The sequence below is a fragment of the Danio rerio genome, chromosome 16, assembly GCF_052040795.2.
Source record: "Danio rerio strain M-AB ecotype USA chromosome 16, GRCz13ab, whole genome shotgun sequence".
Lineage (NCBI taxonomy): Eukaryota > Metazoa > Chordata > Actinopteri > Cypriniformes > Danionidae > Danio > Danio rerio.
The window spans coordinates 43,354,479-43,382,432 of NC_141036.1; the positions used below are offsets into that span (position 1 = coordinate 43,354,479).

The following is a 27,954-nucleotide window of genomic DNA, read 5'->3' on the forward strand; positions in this document are numbered from 1 at the left end:
AAAACTGCATAAACTCAACAACACACAAACACAGCTGAGAGAGGAAACAGCAGCTGAGGAATATCAAAGTAATAATTGAATGAACATAACCCCACTGGCTTTGTCTCATTGGCGAGAGTTAATCTTTTACAATCGGCTCACTAATGCATGAGGACATCTGTTTTCCAAGATCTCCATCTACCGAAGCGCGGGAATCATGGCGGGTTTAGACTGTGAGCTGTGCGGACCAATAAACAAGCCTGTGGAGCCCGTTTAATACAACAATTACAGTCCCGCTAAACACATCTTTCAGACGTTTATGAGGTGTATGCTGTGGAAAAGACCATTTATAAACCACCCTGCACATGGAAAGGTTGGTGTGATACGCTACCCATCAGCAGAACATGATATCCTAATTAAACGTTGAGTTAACGAAGCGTGTAGAAATGAGACGAAACAATTTGGGCGTTCATGTCGTCGAGACAAAAGAAGACATGTATGTAACCTATGCTATAATGATTTGACCTATGTTTCGAGTGTGACCTTTGGGAATGTTTTTATTCTGCCGTATAATTAATAAGCACTAAGTAGCCTACTTTGTGTAATGAGGCTCTGGGTTATTTGGGTGGTGGATAATTTGATTATTTGGTTTACTGCTAATATCAATCATAGCAGGGTTTCTAAAGGGTTTTTAAAGTCTTAAAATGTCCTGAAAATGTCTTAAATCTCAAAATTCTATTTTTAGGCTTTAAAAATTCTTACATTTACTGAAATATTGTGCTGTAGCTCTTATATCTTTAGGTCTGAATTGCCCTGTGCTCGTGTATTGCTACCCAATCTGGGCAAAACCCATACAATCACTGATAATCATCTCATTAAAACTTTCAACTTTTTATTTAACAAGCTCATTTCTAACTCCATTTATCATAATGGTTCATTTTATTTTCCTTACAATAACATTTTTTTAAAAGTTCTTCATGTATTTACTGCTGAGGACACCAATCTGGACAGATTGTTGTGCATAGATTTAGTTTATACTAACTATTTTAAAGAAATGTTGAAAAAAGTGTATGGATACAAGACAAGTAGAGCTTGCTTGTTTTTACAGTTGTTTTTATAGTATCTAATCTTGATAAGAAATAAAATCTAAAAAATATATTTTTTATTAATGTATTATTGAATGTATACAATATATATATATATATATATATATATATATATATATATATATATATATATATATATATATATATACATTTTTCTTTCTTCTTTTTCTGATAGGACAACTAAATATCGCTTCCATCTCGGCCATTTGAAAAATTCCTTAGCATTTAACCCTTTATGGGTCTAAAATTCATCTAATTCATACTGATCTTAAAAATGTCCTGAAAAGTCTTAAATTTAACTTTGTGAAAATTGCAGAAACCCTACATAGGTACTGTAGCTAAACTAGTCTGGTTGGCAGCTTGCATGACTGACACTATCTTTAACATTAACGATACAAAAACAGCAAAAAAAAACGCTCCATTAGGGGAGAGCTGGGATGAAAGTATATATTTTTTTCATGAACACCTATTTTAAAAGATAATGTTTTAGACAGAAATATATTTTCACTGTGGTCACTAACTCATAAGTGAGGTCTATCAATATTGTGTGTTATTTTGTAAAAATCTAGCACAACTTCAAAATAATTTCACTTATTAAACATAAATTGCACATTGTTACTTTTGATGCTGTGAGTAGGGTCAAAAATAGCACAATCCTTGCTTTTTTACTAGCTTAATCTTGTTTATTAAAATATATATCTGACTGACCTTGTAAAGGTTAAATGCAAGCATTTTTTGTTCTTTTTATTTTTGCAAAAAAATATAAAACTGCATTTTCATTTTAAGTTTCAGTTCAATCAAATGTTTCAAAACCTATCCTACAATGTTACAATTTTTAATCTTTTTTTTTAACAATATTTTATTTTTACTATTATTGGCAATTTTCATTAATTTTTATAAAAATGTATGAATCAAAACACTGCAAACTCTAATGTGGAAGTGAAAAATATGGTATGGCTATTAGCAGTAGGACATACACTCACCGGTTACTTTATTAGGTACACCTGTCCAACTGCTCGGTAATGCATATTTCTAATCAGTCAATCACATGGCAGCAACTCAGTGCATTTAATCATGTAGACTTGGTTTAGACTCTAGACCCATCTGAAAAGAATGGAGTTGCTTGGTTGGAATGCCTTTGACAGAGATAGTAATTTTAACCTTTAGTTTCTTTGTTTAATTGAGGAAGCTATAAAAAAAATATTTTTCAATTAAATGTTGTAAACAAATCTGACTTTTAAAATGTAAATACTGTCAGTAGACAGAAAGAGGACATTGCACAAGGCATCTGTGAGAAAATAAAAGCAAATGCAGGAGCAGCTCCACAAGTGTTGAACTTCATTGTGTCATAAATAGAATTGTTTATGTTTTTACTTCAATAAGTTCATCATAACATGTTAAAAACGATACTGCATCATCAATCAATATATTTTTAAAGCAATGTTTTCTAGTTATTTTTAAATATTAGTAAATAAATTAGGAAGTAACCCATGGCAAATTTAATGTGATACGGTTTAACTTTGGGCCAAAGCTCTTAATCAAGTTTGGTTTTTGGTTCTTTATAAGAAAAAGTTTGGGCACCCCCTGGTGTAAACTTAACAGTCTGTAGCGCATTTAGTTATTGTTTAAGACCATTTTAGTCATCATACCCTCTCAAGGCCCATGCTGTTTTTTTACATGCATTTTTTATTTCTCTTTGCTATTTGGAACCTAATTAGAATAAAACCTAAGTATCATCTTTTAATATGATGTACTTTTAGAAAAAAAAAATATGTGGACTCGTGGTCCGAATTTCAATTAAACACAATTAAGTCACATTTGTGGAAAAGAATGAAAAACTCTTTATTTCTGCCTTATTCACAGCTGTTTTTCCTGACTATTTTTAATGCATTAATAACACATACACACATTTTTGTTTTGACTACAAGTAAAAAAAAATATTGCCCATTTTGGACAGTTAAAATAGTGTTTGTGACATTTCATATGCTGCAAAACAGTTGAAATCTGCTATCCACGTATGTGGCCACTTAGCCCCAAAGTAAACATCGGTCATCTATTTATCAGTGACAAGCAGTCTAAACAGTCTCTGGGTCATTGCATGGAAAGTATTTTCTTGGACATTTTTAATGCTTCCAAACAGTTTGCTGCATGTCTTAAGGTAGTTCAGTATGATGCGATTTACTTTCTATGTGTGATTTGATTGGACAGGAATCACAGGACTGATTTTTCTAATCTCCATATACAAGAAATAATAAAGTAGTGAATGCAGGTTGAAGCAAAGTAGTGAAGTAAAAGTTCCGATACAGCACTAAACATTAACTGGAAAGTAAAAGTACACATTTTTATAACTACTGAGTAAATTACTATTCCTGAGAAAAACTACTCTATTACAGTAATTTTAGTATTTGTAATTTGTTACTTTACTCCACTGCCAACTCGATAATAGTAAGATATACCTAATAAAGTGGCCGGTGAGTGTAAATAACTGTTACTTTTGTCCCCACAGGAACTCATAATTTAAACCTGATTTACTTTTAAACTGGAAAAACTCAGATATTGCAAGCTTAAGGATGTGTTCTTGCACTAAACAACCATAACCTGTAGATTTATCATTAGTGTAATGCTTGAAAAGAGAAACAAAACTTGTAATAAGAAAAAAAGAACTGCTGCAATAATGTACTTTCTGCATTTAAAGACTAACCTAACTGCTGGACATAGCTCCATCAAGGGTTGCTTGCTGAATGTGCTGTTATAGCCTGGAAAGCAAATGTTGTCAAGGCTTTGAGAAAATCAAAATGTTACTTTTGTCCTGTGTTACATTCGTCCCCGCTCTCCCCTACAAAATAAATGCAAGTTTTGATTACTTTTTAAATAGCAGGATTATGGGACGATAATGGACTGCAGCTTATCATCCATCTGCCTGTCAATCAGTGCTTCTGTGTATTTGTAAAGCATTCATTATTTGTAAAGCGGTTGGAGATTTCTACAGTGCTTAGTTGACTTTTTGGAACGGTATATTATTAACAGTTCCACAATAAAGTGGTTTAAATATGTATTTTTGAATACAAAATGCATAACTTTTTTTTTTAAGCAACATTTAAACTTGATAACTATGAGTTGGAGCAGGGGTTCCCAAACTTTTTAACTCGTGACCCCCAAAATAACAATTTCAGTGACTTGTGACCCCTACTTCCCTCGAAGGTGGTTATAAACATACAAACATTGCACACAATGTGAACACACACCAAAAGGAACTATATAAACATGAGCTTACTGACTACACAAAGAGATGCAGCAGCCTAACAACCAAAGAATTATTATTTTTAGTCATTATTAATTTGTTTAGGAGATTTTAATTTAAAGATCATCCTCCATGTTCAGTTGTGGCCTTTTTTATGTACGAGGGTATGTATAAAGTTTAACTTTGTAATGTATAATCAATCTGCTGCATATGACACTATTGCTGTGTCATTAATATAACCCAGGAGTCGCAATTCAAAAATTGGAAGGCTGATTGTTTTTTATTTTCATATTGTTGTTGTGCTTGTCTTATGTAACTTTTAAAAACTGTTTTATCATCTGTAGGTTATGGATAAAATATGGTAATGTTATTAGTTTTATAATATATATATGAGATTTTTGGATATCACCAAGGGACCCCTGTTCATTGACTCGCAAGCCCCCATGGGATCCGTACCTCCACTTTGGGAACCACTGAGTTAGCGAAGACACTCTAATTTAGTGGAACAATACTTATACTAAGCAGATTGTCAAAATTAGAACAAATTAAAACATTATATGTCATGCGTTGAAATACTTAATCAATTCCATGCATGTTCAATAAAAAAGGTCAGGAGAGGGTTTTCTTCAGTGTCAAAATTATTAGTAATTTATTGGATAATTCGATGAATAATTCGATTCACAGAATTCTGGTAATCCTCAATGCAATGAAAGAATTACATTTCCTGACTCCAGATTTTATACACAGCTGATATTAACAGATGGAGTTTAGTGGAATTCGTTACTTGTCCATCATTCTCCAGTCCTCCGTTGGCCGCACCCATACATACATCGTCTATTTCTACAAATTCTCTGCGCAACATTAAAAGCATAAAACTTCATTCATTCATTTTCTTGTTGGCTTAGTCCCTTTATTAATCCGGGGTCGCCACAGCGGAATGAACCGCCAACTTATCCAGCAAGTGTTTACGCAGCGGATGCCCTTCCAGCCGCAACCCATCTCTGTGAAACATCCACACACACAATTCCACCTGTACCGCATGTATTTGGACTGTGGGGGAAAACCGGAGCACCCGGAGGAAACCCGTGCGAAGGCCAACTGAGCTGAGGTTCGAACCAGCGACCTTCTTGCTGTGAGGCGACAGCACTCCTACTGCGCCACTGCCTCGCCGAGCTTAAAACTTCTCAACTGCAAATGTTTTCTGTTCTTTATGCAAGGCATATCACACTCAAGAGAAAAAGTTTGGTTAATATTTCACCTTAAGCAATACAAAGACAATTGTTTAAGAAAAAGAAAAAGAGACAAAAATAATAAAGAATATTCCTTTTTCACAACACATGGTTGTCATACATATATGTCAACGTAACTGACAATTAGAACAAAAATAATTTTCATGAAATATTAAAAAAATAATATCTAAATATCACAGTGCAGCCCCAAAATACAAATTAAAAGTCATAAATAAACAAATACATTGCAACTATCGTTAAAACAACTATAGTTTTGTTTATTTACCATCTGATGTTTTATATATCTATTTTTAAGCAATAAAAAGTATTGTTTATGTTTTTAGTGTAATGCATTTGTTACATAAATATCTGAGATTATGAAACATTTATTAAACCCAATTTTTGGCATGTTCTCAATGGTAATTAAAGTAGAGACTTGAATTTAATGTGTTTTTATGTAGATAATCACATTTTTTGTAGTTTACATGGAGATACTAAGTGTTGTTTTCAAGAACTTGCATGTGAAACCCATTTTCAGATGTATGCACTTTAATGCCCCCTTTTTGGATGGAAATGTTGTCTTGTAAACAACTAATGAGGGTTAATCCAAGACAGCTTCTAAATGGGTGTTGAAAGCACAAACGTATAATGAAATGCACCTCAATCATCAGTAAACAAAAAAACAAATATTGTAAATATGTTTGTCATGTCAGTTTTCCTGCTCCTTCACACATCCCGAATTTAAAGGCAGTTTTGCAGTATGTCAGTGATTATTAAGATGCATGTTTTCGGGTTTCTCTTCACACAGTAGCATTAGTGGTAATGTGACATCTGAATAGAGAAATTACCTTCTTTGAATCTTTATAAGCCATATGTATGTTTGTGTTCCAGGGATGTGCTTTCAGTCACGCCAGATGAGGCCTAATTAAATGTAATCTGGATTCAATTATATGGAAATCACCTTTCAGTATTTCAGCCATGCAATTTTGCTCCATATGTGTTTGTTCATCAGGTAAAATTGACAAAATTACTTGGAAGGCACTCGCTGCTGTCGTTCTCATTAGCTCTCATCTCATGCAGCTCCGTCGATTAAAACAATCGTGCAAACAGCGCAATAAAAGCATCAAAAGGGATTCAAAATAAATCAATAATAATAATATGTTTGTCCAGTAATTAACATTTTAATATATGTGTGCTCTATGATGCAAATGTTTTTCTTGAGTTGTATTTTTTTTTACTTATTTTAATAATTCGTTCAACTGATCAAAAGGGAAAATAAATAGACTTATAAATGTCACAAAACGTTTGCTTTTGAACTTTTTAAAAGAAGACATTACAGCTGAAAATTCAGCTTTGTCATCACAATAACTGTTGCTTTACTTTAAAATATAAAAAATGATTTTGGTTGGCATAAGTGACATCGTTTAAAAAAAATTAACTTTTAAGAAGTCGTACTAACTTGATACAAACTATGATGATAAGTAATTAGAATATAAGCTGTAGGGGTGTGCGGGGCACAAAGTAACGTGGGGTAAAATGTAACAGAGTTTAAAGGTACTTACTCAGGGTTACCCATGGCATGCTTCCAAGGTTTTCACAACAATGTTGGCAGATGTCTTCCTGCCAATTATTAAAAAAGTTTGGCGAAATTTGATTGAAAAACACAGGAGAAACTACTTTTTGCAGCATAAAAGTAGTTTTTATTAAAGTCAATATTTTTTTGATTTTAAAAAGCCTGTGAAAGTATGTTAGTAAAATCTTATGTTGTTGTGATCACCGTCTTCTAGGCTAAAAGATGGAACCATTTTGAAAGATAAAAGTAAAAAACAGTGACTGCTAGCCAGCTTTGAGAAAAACACGACACTGCAGGGTTAGTTGTAAAGAGGGTGTTACAATTAAGCCACACACTCTTATACACCAATTAAGCTAACAAAATTTTTTTTATTTTATTTTTGATTGTAATGTTAAACTTAACATACATTTTTTTAATGGATTTTTTTATTGCTAATAATGCAAATAAATGCATTGTATAATAATGGATAATAATGCAAAGAAATGCAAACGTTTATTCAATAGATACATAAATAAACATACTGTGCTATGTAAAATAAAAACAATAAATTGAGTTAAGTACTGAGGAAATATAGCTACTATTTAAAGTAAACTGGATTTAAATTAATTGTGTGAAATCTGCCTTTTTAAGCATGTTACATCTAACCCTCTGTCTGTTACAACTTGCCCCAAAGGTGGTGTAAATAGTATAATTTTTACTCCTGGTGCTTTTGGCAATACTGCACAGAAACCATAGGTCCAACGATGATGTACGAATGTAAATGTAAAATATGGTTTGTCTAACCCCATTACTTTGTTCATTATTTGGAGAAAAAAAAAGTGTTACTTTGTGCCCTGCTCTCCCCTACACTAATAAATATATTCTGTAAAATATTTACATGCACTGAAACATTGAGGTTTTATTTTTTTTTAATCAAGTGCATTTCTCTGCTTTCCTCTCAATTTATTGTTTTCATTTATTCTTTTTACAGAAAACCGAATATCACAACCACACAAATTCTTCTCACAGTCAAAAAAATGAAGCAACGTGAGTGAACTGTCCATTTCATCTCAATATTTTTTCATATGTTTGAAAAGTGAAAATATAAATGTCAATCATATTAGCAAAAGGATTTTTTTTTGTTATTCTTTTATATATTTCTTATTTAAAATACAATATTTTTTCTAATATTATTTTCAACGCTAGATAGTTTTGCATAAATTTTTAAATAAATTTAATATGAAGAGTTCAGATGCAAAAGCCTCTAAATGTCATCAGAAATGTTCTTCTAAAATAAGCTTTTTTTTTTCAGGCTCCTGTGTGTAGGTTCAGTATTTTCACTTGTATGGCACAGAATAAGTTCTTTTCAATCACATTAAATTAAAATAACTGAAAATAAACACAGGATGGTGAGAAAAATGCTAATTTTAGAGGAAAGTTTCAGATGGCACGGCACAATCTGAACCTTTTATAATATTTTTTTTTTTTTACCTGATGAGTAACTTCTGTTCAAAATTTCAAACTGGATCACTTCCTTGAAAGAATTTAAAAAAAAAAAAAAAAAAATTATATATATATATATATATATATATATATATATATATATATATATATATATATATATATATATATATATATATATATATATATATATATATATATATATAATTTTATTTTTTGTTTCTTGCAGTGGTAAATAATCAATACCGGTTTCAAATGCACTTTTTTAAATGTTCTGTTTCTATCACCCAAACTGTTGCTACTTTTGCATGGAACACTGCCAGCTTATCACATTTCAAGCCTGGGATTATGTCAGGATGACTTCTAACAGGGGCGTTTAAAGCCTGTCAATGGGCCAGAATAGCACCCTTGGGCTGTTCTGCTTCTCGGAGACCAATTTAGCGGAATGAGCAAACCAGCCTGATCTAATTGCATTATTAAAAATAGATAGGTGCTGTCTGAAAGTATCAAAATTGACTTGCAGCTTCATCTTCCTCTATTTATATGCAGCGATTCAGCGTTGATCTTTTAATTCATTCATTTCACCAGTTTGTAAACAGGAAGCTGGAGAAGCAATATGTGGTTATTTGCCATTGTTTCAGTCAAACAGTTAATACGTTTATTTTAACAAATGCAAAAATAATGCAGCTTTAGAATATTAATTGTTAAGTTTTTTTTAAATAAACTTTAAATTATACTCTGTCGGAAATTGCAAGTAAACTTCACAAATAATTACTTAAACAGATGGTTTGGCCCAAAATGAAAATTTGCTGTCAATTTGCTCACCTCAGGGCATTGATTTGAATTTTATGAATCATCAAGGACAACAGTTTTAGCTAGAAATCTGATGAAAAATATGCTTTACTGATCTGTTGAAGAAAAGGTCACTGCATATTGAATGACCAACAAATACATTTACTTTTGTTTGAACTGTCCTTTATTATTATTATTTTTTTAATATAAAAAATCTTTATCAATTACTTATAAAATACAAGAATTTGAAAAAAAATAAAAAGTATAAATGCAACAAAAAATTCTAAAGATTTCATAAATATTACAAACAAATTTTTAAAATTATGCTGAGGATTCCACAAAAATATATTTATCACAATATTATAATTAGGTGTGTGTGTGTGTGTGTGTTCAAACAAGTGCATAATTTGTCATTTTATAATGCATTAAAATAGTAAGCAGATATTTACAACTGTAATATTATTTTAGTGTTTTAAACTATATTTTATCATATAAATGCAGTCTCAGTAAGTTTAAAATACTTTTTTCTAAAGATTCCAACCTCAAACACAACGATATATAATGTCTAAAAATTGTTTAAAAGTGTTTTTTTTTTTTATATAGGAGCTAAGCTATGCTAAAAAGGAAAAAAAATAAATAAAATGTCAAGAAATGTAAAAATAAACCCTCTTTATAGTGTATTTTGATCCTGTTTATAAAATCTGTACTGTCAAACAAAAGCAATGTATGATCCATTAACAAGTTTAAGTTAAACAAAAAAAAAATAAATAAAATTTACTCATCATTTATTCCCTCTCAAGTGGATCTATAGTGTTTCCTTAATCACATTCCTGGAACACCAACACTGCATGTTTTGGATGTTGTCTTTGTCTGTCACACTCATTACAGGTCTTTCAGTCTCTGCTAATGAGCTGTTGATCCCAATCAGGTGTGTTTGGTTAAGGAGAGCTGGTGGTCCTCCAGAAACAGAAGCACTGTTCTACAGCATAATATTCTGAAGAATGTTTGAAACCAGTAGCCACTGACTTCCATCAAAGGAAAAATGTATAGTATGGAAGTCAATATCTACCATTTTCCAGCATTCTTTAGTACATCATCCTTTGTGTTCAACAAAAGAAAGTAACTCCAATAGGTTTGGAACAAGTGGAGTAAGTGGCAGAATTAAGTTTATTGTGTGTATTGTGTGTTTATTGTTGTATCTCTTTAACTTAGATTTTGACACGGTCATTGACCTTTGATTTGTTTATCAGTTCTTCTAAACCTTTTCCAAAGAGAGGAAAGATGAGAGCTTTTAGAAGCAATTTTTCTTTTTTTTTTCTTTTTGGGATTTCTCTCTCTGTCCCGCTCAGGGTTTTGTGTGTGTTTCCTGACCTCCGTCCAGCCTTGCTGTCTGGCTGCGGTGGTAAATCTGTCTCGAATCCATCTGCTGTGACAGACACAGACAGGGCCTGATTTAAAGCCTGTCAGTCTTAGTCTCAGACACTGACGCCCGGCCACGGCCCGTCCCAACCGATCTGTGTCTGCTTTAGTCAGTGATTAATGTTAGCCTGTTTTCAACACCTTCCTCAGAAAACACACGCTCACATTCACTCATGCGCATTATTGACAGATGGGGGAAACACAGACTCGCACACAGCTCTACTGATTCATTCATACTTAATGAAAAAACCGCAACAATAAAGTTTAAAGGGACAGTTCACCATAATGAAACTCAGTAAGTTTTAGAAAAAGTGGAGAGTGAGAAGTTTTATTTATTTATTTTTTATTTTTGGGTGAACTATCCCTTTACAGGATGGACTGTGTGTGTGTGTGTGTGTGTGTGTGTGTGTGTGTGTGTGTGTGTGTGTGTGTGTGTGTGTGTGTGTGTGTGTGTGTGTGTGTGTGTGTGTGTGTGTGTGTGTGTGTATACATATATATACTGTCAGGGATGGGCAATATTTATGATTCATGTATTCAAATATGTATTTTTTTTATACAAAATAATAGTTAAAAAAAGTATTTAATATTATCAAAATACTTTAGTGTTTTGTATTTTTAAAATACTTTGTAGAAGTCTACATTGGTGCTTTCTCAGTTTTTTGCCAAGGCTTGAGATCAGAATACAACATTTTATTTTGAAGAAGTTTATCAATGCTTGGAGTCTGGATGGAAATTATGCATCACATATAAAGAAAGTAACAGAAAAATAGCAGGGATAGATTCAGGAGCAAGTCAAAATAAGACAGGAAAATAAGACAAACAATATAAAAATTCCTACGGTGGCGATACCTACAATACTTTAATGGCTGTTTCAAATACCAGTACCTGATCTACAGGTGCTCTTCATAGATAATTACAAACTTTGACAAAGTTAATCAGTATGAGACAAAAATATTTAATAATACTCCAGTGGTAAGAACTCCCAACTCAGGTTGTATAGCAGCAAAAACAGATAGTTAATTTTTTTTCTTTCTGAGATTACTTACTGTTTTACTTACTTTTTTTTTTGTTTTTAGATTACTTTTTTACTTACTGTACAAAATAATTATGTCAGGCATTTTTAGCACAAGAATCATTTTAATGACATACAGCCTCAATTTAAGGTTCACAGTGCTGCCCTGTAAAACTAATTTATTTGGTCATGTCAGAAAGTGAATAACACTTTACTGTAGGACTGTGCGTCCTTCAGGTGCTTCCGGTTTCTCTCACAAGTCCTCACATTTGTTCTGCCAAATCAGAATTGTGCAACCAAACTATGCGGATAGCCCACAATAAAACAAACAAACAGCATGGACAAGTGGGTTGATGGCGTCTGCTACTTCAGAAGCATTAATATCAAAGAAAAACAGCATGTCAGGACATTTTGGTTTCAAAGTCAACTAAAAGCATTGCCAGTGATACTTAATCTAGTACCTAGCAACAGCAAAGTACAATTTCAGAGTTGTTTGTGACTGTTACACCATATGAAAAACATCACTAAGGCACCAGGAGATAACTAATGCCATAACTCTGTTTGCTCTAGAAAAAAAATAGTGTTTAATTTCTGAATATTTATGAACAAATATCAATAAAAGTTGGAGTTGGTTAATATCTTTTCAGTTCCTTTTGTAACTAAAACTCATTGCAAGAAGCTACGACTCAAAATATTTAGCTGAAGCTTAACTACAAATTAAATCGCAAATCCAATCAAAATCGCAATATCTGTTAAAAAATCGCATTTAGATATTTTCCCTACTTAACTGGATTTATTATAGAAACATTGAGTGAGACGAGTAACCTTGTAATGTGTGTTTTTTTATTATTTATTTACTAACAACTTCAGTGTAAAAATAGATTTTCACCTTTTTTTATTTTAATTTGTGTTTTGAACAGGTTGTGTGTGTGCGGGCGTGTGTGCGTGTGTGTGCGGGTGTGTGTGTGTGTGTGTGTGTGTGTGTGTGTGTGTGTGTGTGTGTGTGTGTGTGTGTGTGTGTGTGTACACATACAGGTATATAATGATCCAAAAGTGACAGCTTCCCAAATATACAGGCCAAGAATTTATTTAAAAATATTTACAGTTGTCAGGATGTCTAAATAAAAACTAAGAGTTAGTAACAGAATCATGCTGAGTAAGATGGTGTTGTCCAGTGCTCTAATTGTCTACAGTATGCATAGACCGACTAGTCTTGGCTGTACACCAGCGAAAGAAAAAAAAAGCAGACCTAATAGATGGCAAAATCACCTTCAGCATAAACTTCAACAATAAACATAAATTTCAACATGAAGTCCAATTGCACCAGCATACACCAGCAATAACTTCTAATGCATATTGTAGCTTGCATAATTGGAAAAGCTATTAAAAATATATGAACAACAATACTTGGCTTGCAGAGCATTATTAGTCAAACATCAGTCACTTTTTATGAGCATTCAAAATTGGAAATTCTATAGGAGTATTTAATTTTATAAAAAAGAGGTATCAGATTTCCACGTAATGATGATATTCTGCTCCCGTAACGGGTGAAGAAAGCAAATATTGGGGGTGTTTCAGTTGAGTAGGCACATTTTTAAGGAGCTTTGAACAAAAAAAAATGTAGATAAAAGAACAATTTCCAATATATTCTAAAGGTCTTTGCATTAACGGTTGACATGGTGGCTGAGTGATTAGCACTGTATCCTCACAGCAAAAAGGTCGCCAGTTTGTGTCCCGGCTGGATCAGTGGCATTTCTGTGTGGAGTTTGCATGTTCTCCCAGTGTTTGCGTGGGTTTCCTCCGGATGTTCAGATTTCCCCCCAAGACCAAAAACATGTGGTATAGGTGAACTGAATAAGCTTAATTGGCCGTAGTGTATGTGTGTGAATGAGTGTGTATGGATGCTTCCCAGTACTGGGTTACAGCTGGAAGGGCATAACTGTCTAAAACATGCTGAATAAGTTGGCGGTTCATTCCGCTGAGGCAACCCCTGATGAATAAAGGGAATAAGCCGAAGGAAAATAAATAAATGAATGTCCTTTGCTTAAAATATTAATTGAAAACAAGTATCTGTGTAAACAGAATAGGTTTAACACCCCTATAAATTAATTTATACAAAATTTTTTTAAATATTTATATTTAAACTTTTTAGTCCATCTAAGGTAATTGTTCAACCATGACCTCCTGTTTATAAGGAACACATTGGGCAAAATTACCCCATCATTCATCACAAAGGCTAAAAGAAAAGAAAAGATGATGTTGAGCTTCACAAAATAAGAAGCAGCTGCAAGAAAACAAGGGGTAACACAGTGACTCAGTGGTTAGGCTCATTTTCTATTTAATTATGAGATTTAAATATTGCATTTAAGTGCCATTTTAAGCACATTTTTTTTTGTTTTGTTTGCTGGATAAGATTATCGTGTGGTCATCATAACCACATTTTTTATTGTACAAAACATATTTCCTAAAGATTTAGAAATGTTAATAATTATTTATTTTAAATACAAATTTATTACATCATATATCATTAGAAAAAATAACAAGAATCTGTTGAAGTTTTACAACTTTCCTCAGTCAGAATTTGAATAATAAAAAATTAAAACATAATATTGGTAATAATAATGATGTAAAGCTTCACAATTTGTGTAGCCTCTCCTGTAAAAAAATGCATTAAAAAATTATGGATGACAACAACTATAGTCTCAACAGTATTCAAATTCATTTTAATATGGGTCGCGTTTGGTGCTTTACACCTTTTTATTGATCACTTTTTGTTTTCAGAGTAAGATCCAAGATTTAAAATAAAAGTCTCTTGTAAAATGTTTTCTCTATTTAAAAACAATACAGTAGATAAAGATGACTTCACTTATGTCCGATTGTATGTTGTCTTGCACAGCTAATTACTGGAAAATAAATGATAAACAAAAAAATAAACAGATGAAGTCAGAACAACCTTTTTTCGTTATTTTCACAATTTATTATAGCATAGCAGTCAAAATAGGACAAATGAGCTCATGTATGGGACAAACTCTGGACCGTTGTCAGTAAGGGGTGGGTTTTTTCCTGGCTACGGGCCTGGTATGGGTTCCCCTTTCATTCCACTGTGGTGGCCTTTGACATAGAGACTAAGCCTAAGGAAAAAAAATAAATGAATGAATATAAGAAATCAGCAAAAAGCACTGTAAGTCTCCGTTTCCACTTCCAGGGCAAAAAGAAAGAAAACTCAGTCCTCTGAAAATACTATATATAATCCTAGAAGAGGATATGAGTCTGTCTCTCTGTCAGGAAGACAGTTTAAGTGGTCAAAAAAAAAAAAAAAACTGCTGAAAAATTGCAGAAGTTAGTTGGGTCTTGGGGTCAAAAAGCCTCCAAAACTACAATCTAAGTCAATGACACCAACATCACAACAAATAGTTTGAAAGGGTGTCAAGGAAAAATCCCCTACTCTCATCCATTAACAAACTCAAGCATCTTCAGTAGCAACTCATTACTTTGACCTTGTCAGATTGACAATGTTGCTTTCAAGTAAATAAAATAAAATGTGTTGCAAATACTTGTTATCCGTCTTGCGTCATTGCTCATTGCTCATTGCATCATGAGAAATTTCTTTTGTTCACGAGCTGTTTAGTGTTTTGCAGTCATCTAGCATTTATCTTAACCTTGTAATCTGAACTCTAGACAGACGATGATATATTCATTAATAAATAAAAAGTCCATGGAAATTCAGCATGAAAATTCAAGACATTGTGGCACTTGGGCGCTCTCTGATCCAAACCAGCATTTCTTGATCAGCTTACGCTCTACAAAATTGACATAAAATGCAGCATACGGGCAGTGAATTACTAAATAATGACGTCTGTACCTTCCCAAGGTGTGCGAATAATGCCGTCACTAAACCTACAAATGGATGCCTTTTGCGGGGAAAGCTCTTCAGAGCGCACGATCTGCCAGAAAAGCTTTCATGCTAATAAAGGAGCGAGTCACGGGGCTGCGCGCGGACTATGCAGTAATGAGGAGCAGCAGAGCCAGCCTATTCCCTGTACATTCTGTTGCCGTCAAAGCCCAATTTGTACCTGGAAAAGAGCTAGCCAACTTAAAAGGGACTTCATAAAGGAATGACGATATTCCATTACCGTCAACAGAGCGGAGATGTGGCCCATAATCAGCCACGCATGTCTGAGGAAATGCTGTTTACATGGGGAACAGGGGTCGTCCTTATTGCTTTTAGAGGCCGACTTGGACGTTGTTTTAGAATATGAAGGTTGAAACGTAATCTTAGAGGGTACATTTTTCATCTTTGTGTTCTGAGTTTTTCATTTCCTGGAAAATACAATATCCTGTCCAAAGGGCAATTATTCAAGCGGCTGTATGTCTACTGCTTATATAGCTTTGAGCGAACACTGAAAGTTGATATCTGATGTAGATTTGAAATGGGGGTAAATCTAGAAAATAGGCATTTAAATAATTATGTCTTCATAAAGTATAGATGAAGTTTATGATGTCTTTGGGGCTTGGAGATTTATGCTGGCAAGGATGATTTTTACCTGAACAGTTTTAAAGGGATGGTTCAGCTTAAAAAAGAAAACTTGCTGTTAATTTGCTCACCCTCAGGTGACTTTTTTTCTTTTTTTTAGAAGAACATTCTAGCTTTAAGTTCTCCCCATCTTCCGCAGACAAATCAATTCACTTGATAAAAAGTCAAAGATCAAGATGTCAAGATGCAGGGATATTAATTCAATTTACCCTGTTTAATATTCTAAATAAGTGTTCAGTTTCTTGCAAAGACTGATTGTCTGTTTGTTTGTGTGCGTGTGTGTGTGTGTGTGTGTGTGTGTGTGTGTGTGTGTGTGTGTGTGTGTGTGTGTGTGTGTGTGTACAGTATCGAGAGAGAGAGAGTAGCAGTGCTATGTTTCACCAGTGATGATATACAGCCACATTGCACTTCTACGAGTGTGATATTGCGTTTACACAACAGTTTGGCGGCATAATCGTGTGTATAAAAAAGAAAATTAAACACGAAGAGTCTAAAAATCCTGTATGAGGATAGTTTAGATGGCAAAGCCTCTAAATCCATCAGACCTCTTTTCTTGTAAACAAGCATTTTCTATCAGGCTCCTATAATTGGGTTTAGAAGTTTCAAAAATACCTTTTTTTTTTTTTTTTAAAGTCACTTTTTGGACAATTTTGGGGTTTTAACAAGGTACATTTTCTTTTGCGTCAAAACCAGTTAAATCCACGCCTGCTTTTTATGCAAAACCCTCTAAATCCACCTATTGGAACAAGACAGTGTATTTAGTTGAAAATCACTAAAGATGCAATTAGAAATTATTTTACGAAACATAAAACACATTAAACAAACCACTTGAAATTAAAAATACATAAATCTGTCAAGCAAGTGGTGTTTCATTCCACTGTGATAAACTAGGGAAAAAGCAGAAGGAAAATGAATGAATGAAATCTGTAAAGTAAGTGCATTAATCAATAACATTAAAACTGACATTAATTCAATCTTAAGAAACTGTTGTCATTTCTGATATTTGGGATTTAGATTTAATAAGTCGAACAATGTAAACTTTGTAAGCTAAGTTTGTTAGATTCAAATAATGTAGTGTAAAACATTATGAAACCTCAATATCCTTGTATTGTCCATTAATATAAAAAGTTTATCAGACGTATAGGTGCTATGAAGTAATACAAATAATGTATAGTTTTATGTATTTGTCTTTTTAAAAATGGCTTACATTAGCAAATAAAACACAATTTAGGCCTACTGGGGAAAAAAGGGATGTCTCTTAGACAATTTTTAGAAGATGTTATTCATTCTCACCATATTTAAGGTCTTGGTCTATTTTTGTCTCTTGTTTATCCTCATAGCATTTATGTGGGATAAAAGAATGGCAATCTTAACTTATCTCTTTTGTGAAACACAGGCTGTACTATACATTGTTAAATGTATAGTAAATCGGACTCGTTCAAAGTAGTGTCGCTGCGGAAGCAAATGTTTTGAATGCATGCTACACTTCCGACTGTACATTGTGTTTTCTTTTTCTTATAATGCACAGAGTTTTGAGGTGAGGGACGTTTTCATTTGCCATTCACTGACACTTGGACAGGCTTATCCAATTTATCAAGCTCCAACTTTTAAAATATAAAGCGGAATATGTCTCCTCAGAAAAGCCAGCTTATCAGTGCACTGCTACATTGAACACGTACAGTATGATTCGATTCGCGCCTTCTGATTGGTTCTCAGGATATACCTGTAGCAGCTTTTCCTGTCATGGGCAAGTGGCGTTTAGAGGCTTTTGCCAACAAACTGTTATTTCTGAATGCGCTGACACAGCGCATGTTTTGAAGCACATCTATTTGTTGATGGTGTACTATGTGATTAAAGCATTCACTCAATGTCATTATCTCATTTTTGACGGAAGTGAAGTTTAGTGGCTTTTGCTTCTGAACTCTTTGACTATTTTCTTCCGGCCTTCCTTTAAATCTGCAGCTGACATCAGAACAGCAGAAACTGTTGCTAATTCACCAACGCCACTTTAGAGCTAGTATTTGAAGGATTCTTCAGCGTAATGTATAAAAGAAATGACAATACAGGTGTTCTTGCACACATTTTAAGACTGAACCGCATGAAATGCCATCAGTCTACAGAGATTTCCCAGTATTTATCTGTTGCAATCCGCATATCACAATAATTTAAAACAGAAAAGGCCAAAGCAACACAAACACTACACGATTACAGTTGTGTTTGTGATAAGGAAAAACGCAGAACACATGCAAGCATTTCTTTCTTTCTTTTTACTGAACTACGCTGCGGTAACAGAAACTCAATAGACTCAATAGAAACAAACAAATGGCCAATCAAAAGGTAACTTAGGGTTATGCAAAGAGTGGCCAACACAAAACACATACATTCCGGATATGCAAGTCCCATCTAACATTCAATACACCACAATTAATATGGTATAAATTCAGCACTACAACATACAAAAGAGAGAGATTGACTTAGAATGTCACTTACCAGTTTAATTATGATTTGATCAGCTGTAGTTTATATAGTTTCACAAGAGGGATATTTTCCCTTCTAAGGGCTTATTATCTCTGTATCTCTAAAATCATAAATATTTAAAATAGGACCTGTCCTTATAAATAAACTCTAAACAGCTATATTCTCCTCTAAAAAGCCCCAAAAGTACATTGTTGCCCAACAGCAGCAATATTTGTCAAAGTGTAGTCGTGTACACGTGGAAGGAGTAATACACAAGAGTGAAGAGGCTTTACGAGTTCTGATATTGCAAAAAATCACACAGTTATCAGCCAATCAGAAGGTCATCAACATCTCAGAATGGCCTTATGTTGAGTAAATTAACATAAAAATTGTCATTTTGGGGTGAACTATCCCTTTAAATTCTAAGGCTAGTTGCATTCACTTTATCATAATTACTACCTTTTTTGGGAACAAGAATACCATTCACAAGCAAAGGTGATAGCAAGTAAAATACACTTGCACAAACATTATGTATTTAAAATCCTAATGATTGGAACTGAAGGGCAGAGATTACAGATGATAGATAGCATGATCATCAGTTATTATAAATGCATTATGGAGCAGTTTGTTTTAAGAACCAGTTATTGCAAGTTCAGGGTGAGGAAGCTTTAGATCATGTTAGGACAGTTAAAAAAAGGGTCATTTCTTGATCTTTTGAAGGCTAACGATATACTTAATATATGGTATGTACTATATTGGATGGTATATAACATACAATTTGTAGCTGGAATATGTGTTTGAGGACAGTTAAAAGAAATGGTCTAAATGAACATGACATGGCAATTTATTAAAATAACAAACTTTTAGATGACACAACATCAGTGTTTTACTTTGAAGAGTTAATAATTTAAAATTTAGTGGAATAGCCCTGGTTTTCAATTACAACATCCAAATGACTCTGGATATTAACCATAACAGAAAGTATTTTAATATGCATAAAATGACAATCAATCAAATGCTTTGTAGAAGGCTTTAACAAATGAGTTTGCATGTTGTTCCTCTTTTGGGCGTACATAAAATTACTGTCGTCACTGAACGCGTTAAAGAAATTTATCTTTGCCGAGTCAGTCGAAGGCATTTGTCATATCGCAACAGACATTTTAATTGCGTTTTAAATGCCTTGATGAAAGGTGGCAATCCAGCAGAGAAATGATATAGAGCAACATTAGAACACTGTGGCTGTAATAGTACCTGCCCTTACATGGGGGAAAGCATTTGCTGCATCCTTTTTGCCTTCAGTTTTTATTGTGTTCTGTCAGATTCCTTGTACTCGCCATCTCACATAGTGAGACAGACTTAAAATGGCCTTTCAGTGAAAATATCAGGCTGGGAGATGCACTGCCTCTGTGTTTAGGATATATTGAGGCAGAGCAGGAATGTTTTATTGTCATGGCTCACTCTCTGCTTTCTCAAAGCCATTTTTATTGATGTACCTTTATTCGCATTTTTGCTCTTTCCTTTAACTTGTTTTCTAGACAACCATAAAACATCTTTTTATTTATTTTTAATATTTCATTTATTGGAAGTTTATTTGTTTAGTGCTTTTCACAATTATGGTTTCAAAGCAGCTTTACAAAAGGAGCACATTATTGCATTACAATCAAATCCCGAAAAGTTAAGTTTATTAGTTACCATAACTTTATTATAGTTACTAATAACTTCAACTCATCAACTAGTAACTAATAGCTTTGAACAGTTAAAAGTTTTCTGCTTAATCTCTTTATTAATCAGGGGTCACCACAGTGGAATGAATCGCCAACTTATCCAGCATATGTTTTACGCAGCGAATGCCCTTCCAGCTGCAACTCATCCGTGGGAAACACCCATACACTCTTATACAAACACATACAGTACACTCTCAGAAATAAAGGTACACAAAATGTCACATGGGTTACCTTTTCAAAAGATACAAATTTGTACCTAAAAGGTCCATATTAATACCTCAAGGCTACATATTGGTACCTTAAAAGTACTAAAGTGATCCTCTTACATTTTTAAGGTACTAGTTCATATGTCTGAGGTACCAATATGGACCCTTTAACAAATTTGTATCTTTTCAAAAGGTACCACCCCAGTGACAACTTGCTTTATTTCTGAGAGTGTATCACAATTAAGCTTTACCAATTCACCTATAGCACATGTCTTTGGAGTTGTGGGGGAAACTGGAGCTCCCGGAGAAAACCCACATAAACTCGGGGAGACCATGCAAACTCCACACAGAAATGCCAGCTGACCCAGCCGAGGCTCAAACCAGCGACTTTCTTGCTGTGAGGTGACAGCGGTACCCACTGTGCCACCACGTTACCCCCCAGTTAAAGTTATTATATACAAATCATATAAATAGTTTACCTGCAGAACACTGTAAAAAAAATCTGTCAACTAACATTATTATTTTTTTATTGGTTAACTTTTTTAAATGTTCAATTATGAACTGCATTATGGGACCTTGTTTCCTGCTTTTGTTGATGAAAATTCAACTTTGCAGTTTAAGTGACTTATTGACATTTTAGTGCACTCAAAAACAAAAACAAACAACGATACATTTATCAATAACTTTTTTGTAATCTTTAGAATTTTATTTAATTTTTAATTTTTTTTATATGTATGTTGTCTGATTCCTTAGAATCAATTGAAACATGTTAAAATCAAATGTAATTAGATTTAATCAATCAAAAAAAAATTATGTTATAAATAAATGTATCTTTAGAAAAAGCCAGATCCAATTATGGTGATGTCTACAGTATCTGTACATGTTCAATGAAGCACACAATGTCATAATACTATAATATTTGGTTAGATTGACATCAAGTGACCAAAATTCAATGTCTAGCCAGTGTCTAAAGACGTCCAATAACGACATCAAATTAACTTAATGTTTGGTTGATTTAAGGTTGATTTTAGCAAACCGTTGGAAAGTGGCCAATATCCAACGTCGAGCCAACATCTTAAACCAACATCATCTTGACGTTAAATATTGATATTTATTTGTCAGGTATGGCAACCAAAATCCAACGTCTCATGGATGTCATAGTGGTCAACGTCAAGCTGTAACATCATTAGAAGCTGATATTTGGTTGATTTTAGGTTGTGTTGGAAAGACACTAAAATCCAACATTGAGCAAACATTTTAAACCAACATTATATTGATGTCACTGACATTAATTTGTCAGGTATGGCAACTAAAATCTAACATCTGATAGACGTCATAGTGGTAACGTCCACACAACATCAACATTATTAGATGTTGATATTTGGTCGATTTAAGATTGAATGTTGGATATTGACGTTGGGTTAAAACGTCTACTTGGTTTTCATTTCCAAACAAAATGGATCGTCCCCTAACGTTGGGGTACAATATCAATCTAAAGTCATGTTGATGTCCTGTGCCTGCAGTGAAGTGATACTGGATGTCCTCAAAGTCTTCGATGGTTGGCATCAGCTCTTCATTTATTAAGTTATTTGAATAAATAATTCTCATTAAAATTATATATAATTTAATCATTAAATATTAAACTATTTTATACAATGTAATTATTAAAATGCATTATTAATTAAATTAAATTGATAAATATTTATTTATATATATATTATTTATTTATTATAAATTATTTAATTATCTGCTTTTATGCACTTAAATATAATTGTATCATTAATTTTAACTCATTGCGCAATTAATTTTTATGCTAAATCGGACTTTACGATTCTCATGGCTGTTTATCATTGCGTAAAAGACAAAAATTCATGCTTTTAAAGACCATCTATCATAAATCAGTGCCACCTCTGTGCTTTTACACCTTCCTGCTGGGATTGCACTCCTGGGGGCTTTTATCGAGATCCAAATGGGCCAAATTTCACTCCATTGTTATAGCATTATCTTCAAACCTGTCCTTTCAGTCTTGACTCAAAGAACGCCAAACACTTTCCACTATACTTCTCCAAGTTGTTTGGTGGTGGGTTTAGAACAGTGTTTTGACAGTGCAGAAGGAAGATAAGTTTGTGTTGGCATTGCTCTTCATCAGTGTACGGTCTGTTTCTGAACGCTGAGGCTGAATGACAGTCTGTGGGCTGAACGGATGTTTTTGCGTAAAGCTGGTGTTAGTGAGTGGCGTTGCAGTTAGGTGTTTTCTACAGCTCTGTCATTAAAGCTGTTTAATCGGCACGGCACCTCCCACTCAACAGATGGCTACAGTTGAGGAAATCACGTTATTTCCAAGAATAACACTCGACTGACGTTCTTGCATTACGCTCTCCATCAACTTTTGTGTGGAGAAAGTTGCTAATTACACAAGAAAGACAAAGAGAAGTTGAGAAAAATGGACTCAAGTTGTATAGCTGAGGTGAAATGTATTCATTTACGTAATTTGATATTTTATTCAAAGCAAAACAACAGACTTGCTGTTGGCAACAAAGGCACGCTGCTGGGATCTTAGTAATTCTCAGCCTTATAAAGGTTTGGGCCTGCAACCTTTAGCTTGGCAGACTGAATCCTTGCAGGAATTGCCTAAAATATTTATACAAATGTGCTTTTGGTATACTTTTTTAAAAACTAAAAATAAGAGAGAATACGTCCTTTGTTTATGTATTCTCCAGAAATATATTACCGCCGGTCTGCCTTAATGAATATTTTTGTTGTGTGAAATGATTGCGATATGTGATGTTATTAAATCATTGATTATATACAGTAATTATTCTGTGATTTGTTGATATTCTTGGTTTTGATTGGCTGGAAGTGTATTTTAAGACAAACCTTGCATGAACACACAAGTCATGGGAATTTATTTTCAATGAATGATATGTTTGGTACAATACCTTAACATGATGTAGAGTAGAAGTCAAAATTATTAGCCCCCCTGTGAATATAGTGAAAAATCATTTATTGTGCGTGCGTGCATGTGCGGTCTTTTACTGACAGCCGCATGTGTGGATCTTGTCACAAAATGCGGCAAAAAGTCCTATACGTGACGATAATAGTTTGCTGTGTTTACTTTAGTAATGCTACTAATATACATACTCAACATCTTAATTCTATTTCTGTTTAGTTCAATTATGACTTTAGTCTGACTAAGATAATAAAAATAGCTGTTTACATGGTAGACTGTTAATCAGAGTATTGTCTCAATCATATTAAAATCGTATTAAAGTATTGTTGCCCATGTAAACATGCTCAGTGTTCGACTCAACCATATCGTCAGGGCTCTGCGAACGTGGCTTTGCGAAGCAGCATTTTGTACGCACATCAAAAGTAAGCAGCCATGGTTCATGCTTATTGACAGTGGAAGATGATTTACGGTTAGTAGTGGCAGGAATCCGACCACAGATTAGCATGTTGCCCTCACAGAAAAAGGCTCAGCCATCACACTGAATCAGGGGGGTATCTTGAAAACCCCTGCATTACACCACCACCACCAGCCTGAACTGTTGATACAAGGCAAAATGGATTCATGCGCTTATGTTGTTGATGCTAAATTTTGACCCCGAACTCAAGACTCATCAGATCAGGCAACGTTTTTCCAATCTTCTATTGTCCAATTTTGGTGGGTCTGTGTGAATTGTAGCGTCAGTTTCTTGTTCTTAGCTGACAGGAGTGGCACCTGGTGTGGTCTTCTGTTGCTGTAACCCATCTGCCTCAAGGTTGGACGAGTTGTTGTTTTGGGGGTTTCACTGTGTGTATTTAAACTTTCAGTAATTTCTGTTAATTGTTTGGAGCCTTCTATGCTAAACGTATGAATTCTAGCAAACTTTTTTATTCTGTTTGTGCAATAATATTTTTAATTCTAGCATCTAGCCACTTTGAACCACAGCAGCAGGTAAGTAAAAAGCAAACAGCCTAATGGAGTGCTCTGTGCATTAAATTATGACCAGTGTGTTAAAAAAAAAAAAGTGAAGCCAAGGGTTTCTTGCCAAGTGAATTTGGAATGTGAGCATAATACAATGGCAATATTATAACGGAAATGGAGCAGGAAAGCAGCATACATTATATCACCATATTGAGCCCTGATGGATTTAACTGGTGTATTTTCATGGTTTCTATATTTACACACACACACATCAGAATATGTCATGCACCTTTGTAAGCTGTCGATAAACAATTTTTTTCCCATTATGTCAAAGTGAGTTTGTCTTTAAAATAAATTGCATTGCAACTCAGGTCCTTATACTGCAGGAGATTCACTTTCAGGGCAGGTGATGAGGGATCTCAGACTGGAATGGACTGAATAAATGGAATAATTATATCGACAAAGTGTTGAAGAAACCATGCAGAGGGAAAGTGTTTCTACCGCTCAATACACAGAGTCTCTCCACAAACAAAGAGGACACATTACTGCCTGCTAAATTCTGCGTATTGGACACATAGTCAATCTCTGAAATCCCCTTACTTAGAGTAAATCTCATGAATGACCTCGCTCCCTTGGGCTCTTTCTCATTTTTATGGCTCTATACTGTGCAAATAAAGAGATCAAGAGCGCTTATCAATTTTCATATCTCACTCCTTGCTTGTTGAGTTGATGTGAGGAGTAGCTTTTAGATAAACAATATTTCACACAAAAATAATTAACAAAAATAAATAAATACAATACAAAGTCTTTTAGATGTTTCTGTAGTTTTTTTTTTTTAATGTAAAAATAGAATAATACACTCACTGGTCACTTTATTAGGTACACCTTACTAGTACTAAGTTGGACCTCTTTTTGCGTTCAGAACTGCCTTCATCTTTCATGGCATAGATTTAACAAGGTATTGGAAGTATTCTTCAGAGATTTTGGTCCATATTTACAGAATAGCATCAGGCAGTTGCTGCAGATTTGTCAGCTGCACATCCATGATGCAAATCTCCTGTTCCACCACATAACAAAGGTGCACTATTAGATTGAGATCTGGTGACCGTGGGGGCCATTTGAGCACAAACTCATTGTTTCCTGTTTTTAGCTGACAGGAGTGGCACCCGGTGTGGTCTTCTGCAGTCGTCTTCTACGTGTTGTGCATTCAGCGATGCTCTTCTGCATACCTCAGTTGTAATGAGTGCTTATTTGAGTTACTGTTGCCATTCTATCAGCTTGAACCAGTCTGGCCATTCTCCTCTAACCTGTGGCATCAACAAGGCATTTGCACTCACAGAACTGCCGCTCATTGGATATTTTCTCCTTTTCGGACCATTCTCTGTAAACCCTAGTGATAGTTGTGCATGAAAATCCCAGTAGATCAGCAGTTTCTGAAATGCTCTGTATACTACAGCCTGTCTGGCACCAACAAACATGACTTGTTCAAAGTCACTTTAATCACCTTTCTGCCCCATTCTGATGCTTTGTTTGAACTGCAGCAGATGGTCTTGAACATGTCTATGCCTAAATGCATTGAGTTGCTGCCATGATGAAGAACTGATTAGAAAATTGCGTTAAAGACATTTGGACAGGTTTACCTATTAAAGTGATCGGTGAGTGTAAATTTAATGTATACATTTTCATGTAAATATTTTTTTATTTAGAATCTTAGAAATCCTGTCATGCTGGATGGCAAAGCCAGTCATACTGTAAGTGTCCATTTGTTTTTAAAAATGACATGGGAGTTAAATAAATTGATGTCTGTTAGGACAGGACAATTGGTTTAGGGTTCGAAATATCAAAATATTTAGAAAATCACATTTTAAAATTGTGCAATTAGCAAAGAAATTTACAAAAAAAAACAATTATTTGACAGCATCATAAAATATTTTTTTTATTTTAGAAAGCATTTATAAATTCAGTGAGCTTTTTAGATATTCTAATCATTTTGCCATAAAACACAAAACTATTTTAATCTATTCAAATTTTGACCCTGTATTTTTTTTGTACAATTAATCTATAATTAGCGTAATATATATTTAGTAATATAAATACACTGTATTTATTTGTAATTTTTCAGTACTTTTTAGAGGGTAAATCTTTTTTTTCCCCCATCTCTTATTTAGACTCAGTGATAATGTCATTCTGGCCATGGTCTTTTGCCTCTCAGACATCACATAAGGTCATGCCATTCAGTGTTAAATGCAAATGTGTCTGTGAGTGCCATTGACCTATCAGCACTACTTAAAGTATAACCTCTCCTTGTACAACACTGAATATTTCTCTGAGACTTGCAGAACGATGCCAGAGGAAAGAGCATCCAGGGTGAAAATGGTTTCCAGAAGATTATAAGCGCTAGTCATCTTCAATGCTTTATGAAGCAACAGGTATGACAAGCATCATTCAAGAGCAAAATATTTTTCAAGCATATTCCCTCTGATACTGTATTTGTTTACTTGTTAAGTCATTCATCGCAATGGGTGAGACCAAAAAACGCAGTTGTGCTTCACAAAATCAACACAAACTGTTTGAAAGGGTATCAAGCATCTGTTCTCATCCAAAAACAGATTTAAGCAAGACGGCAAATATGTTTTCTTTGTTTTGTGCATGGCTTGAGCAAGTCGGACTACTATTGGTATACTGTATGTGGATGAAGACATGAATGCAGTTGAACACAACTGACAGACATGAAGCACAATTGATCAGAGATGGTGTATGACAGGCGAGAGGGAAATGCCATTGCTGAAGGAGGAAGAAAAACACACGGAGCGCTCGATTCTTTGTGAAGAGCTCCAGACGGACCGATGGAGAGGCGTATTGATCAAGCCTATTGTCTGCAACCATCTCAGTAGGATCAATCATTTCTTATCCAGGCCACCTGAAAAGAGAATTTTCAGCATTGTGGAGCGTCACAGGTGAGCTCATGATGTGCAGCTAAACTGGGCTGCCTCCTAAAAACAATGAGGGTTTCTAAAACTTTCAGATACCTCAAACTGACGAATATGATTGTCCTCTGGTGAGGGCGTCTTTTTATGTAAATTTTTTTTTAAAAGTACAAGCCATGCTGCTGAAAACACCACCAAACCAGAACATACCTTTCACTAGCTTTGTCTCCATCCACCTTTTTTTAATGTGCATTTTGTAATGTCATATAAAATAATGCTTAATTGAAACACCAAGATGTGCATACATTTCAAAAAATGTCCATAAAATAACTTTTTGGATAAACTTTTCATCTGATGCAACTATGGAAACTTATGGAAATTTACTGAATAAATTTCAGCATGCACATC

The 27,954-nt window shown here is 34.1% G+C and overlaps 1 long non-coding RNA gene across 1 annotated transcript; it reads left to right on the forward strand.

Annotated features, from left to right (window-relative positions):
* Positions 1-113: 113 nt before the first annotated feature.
* LOC147840366 (uncharacterized) lies at positions 114-27,954 on the forward strand. The gene is made up of 5 exons (XR_015512365.1): positions 114-352; positions 8,099-8,154; positions 26,326-26,370; positions 26,788-27,048; positions 27,126-27,954. It is a non-coding gene; the product is annotated as an uncharacterized LOC147840366 (long non-coding RNA).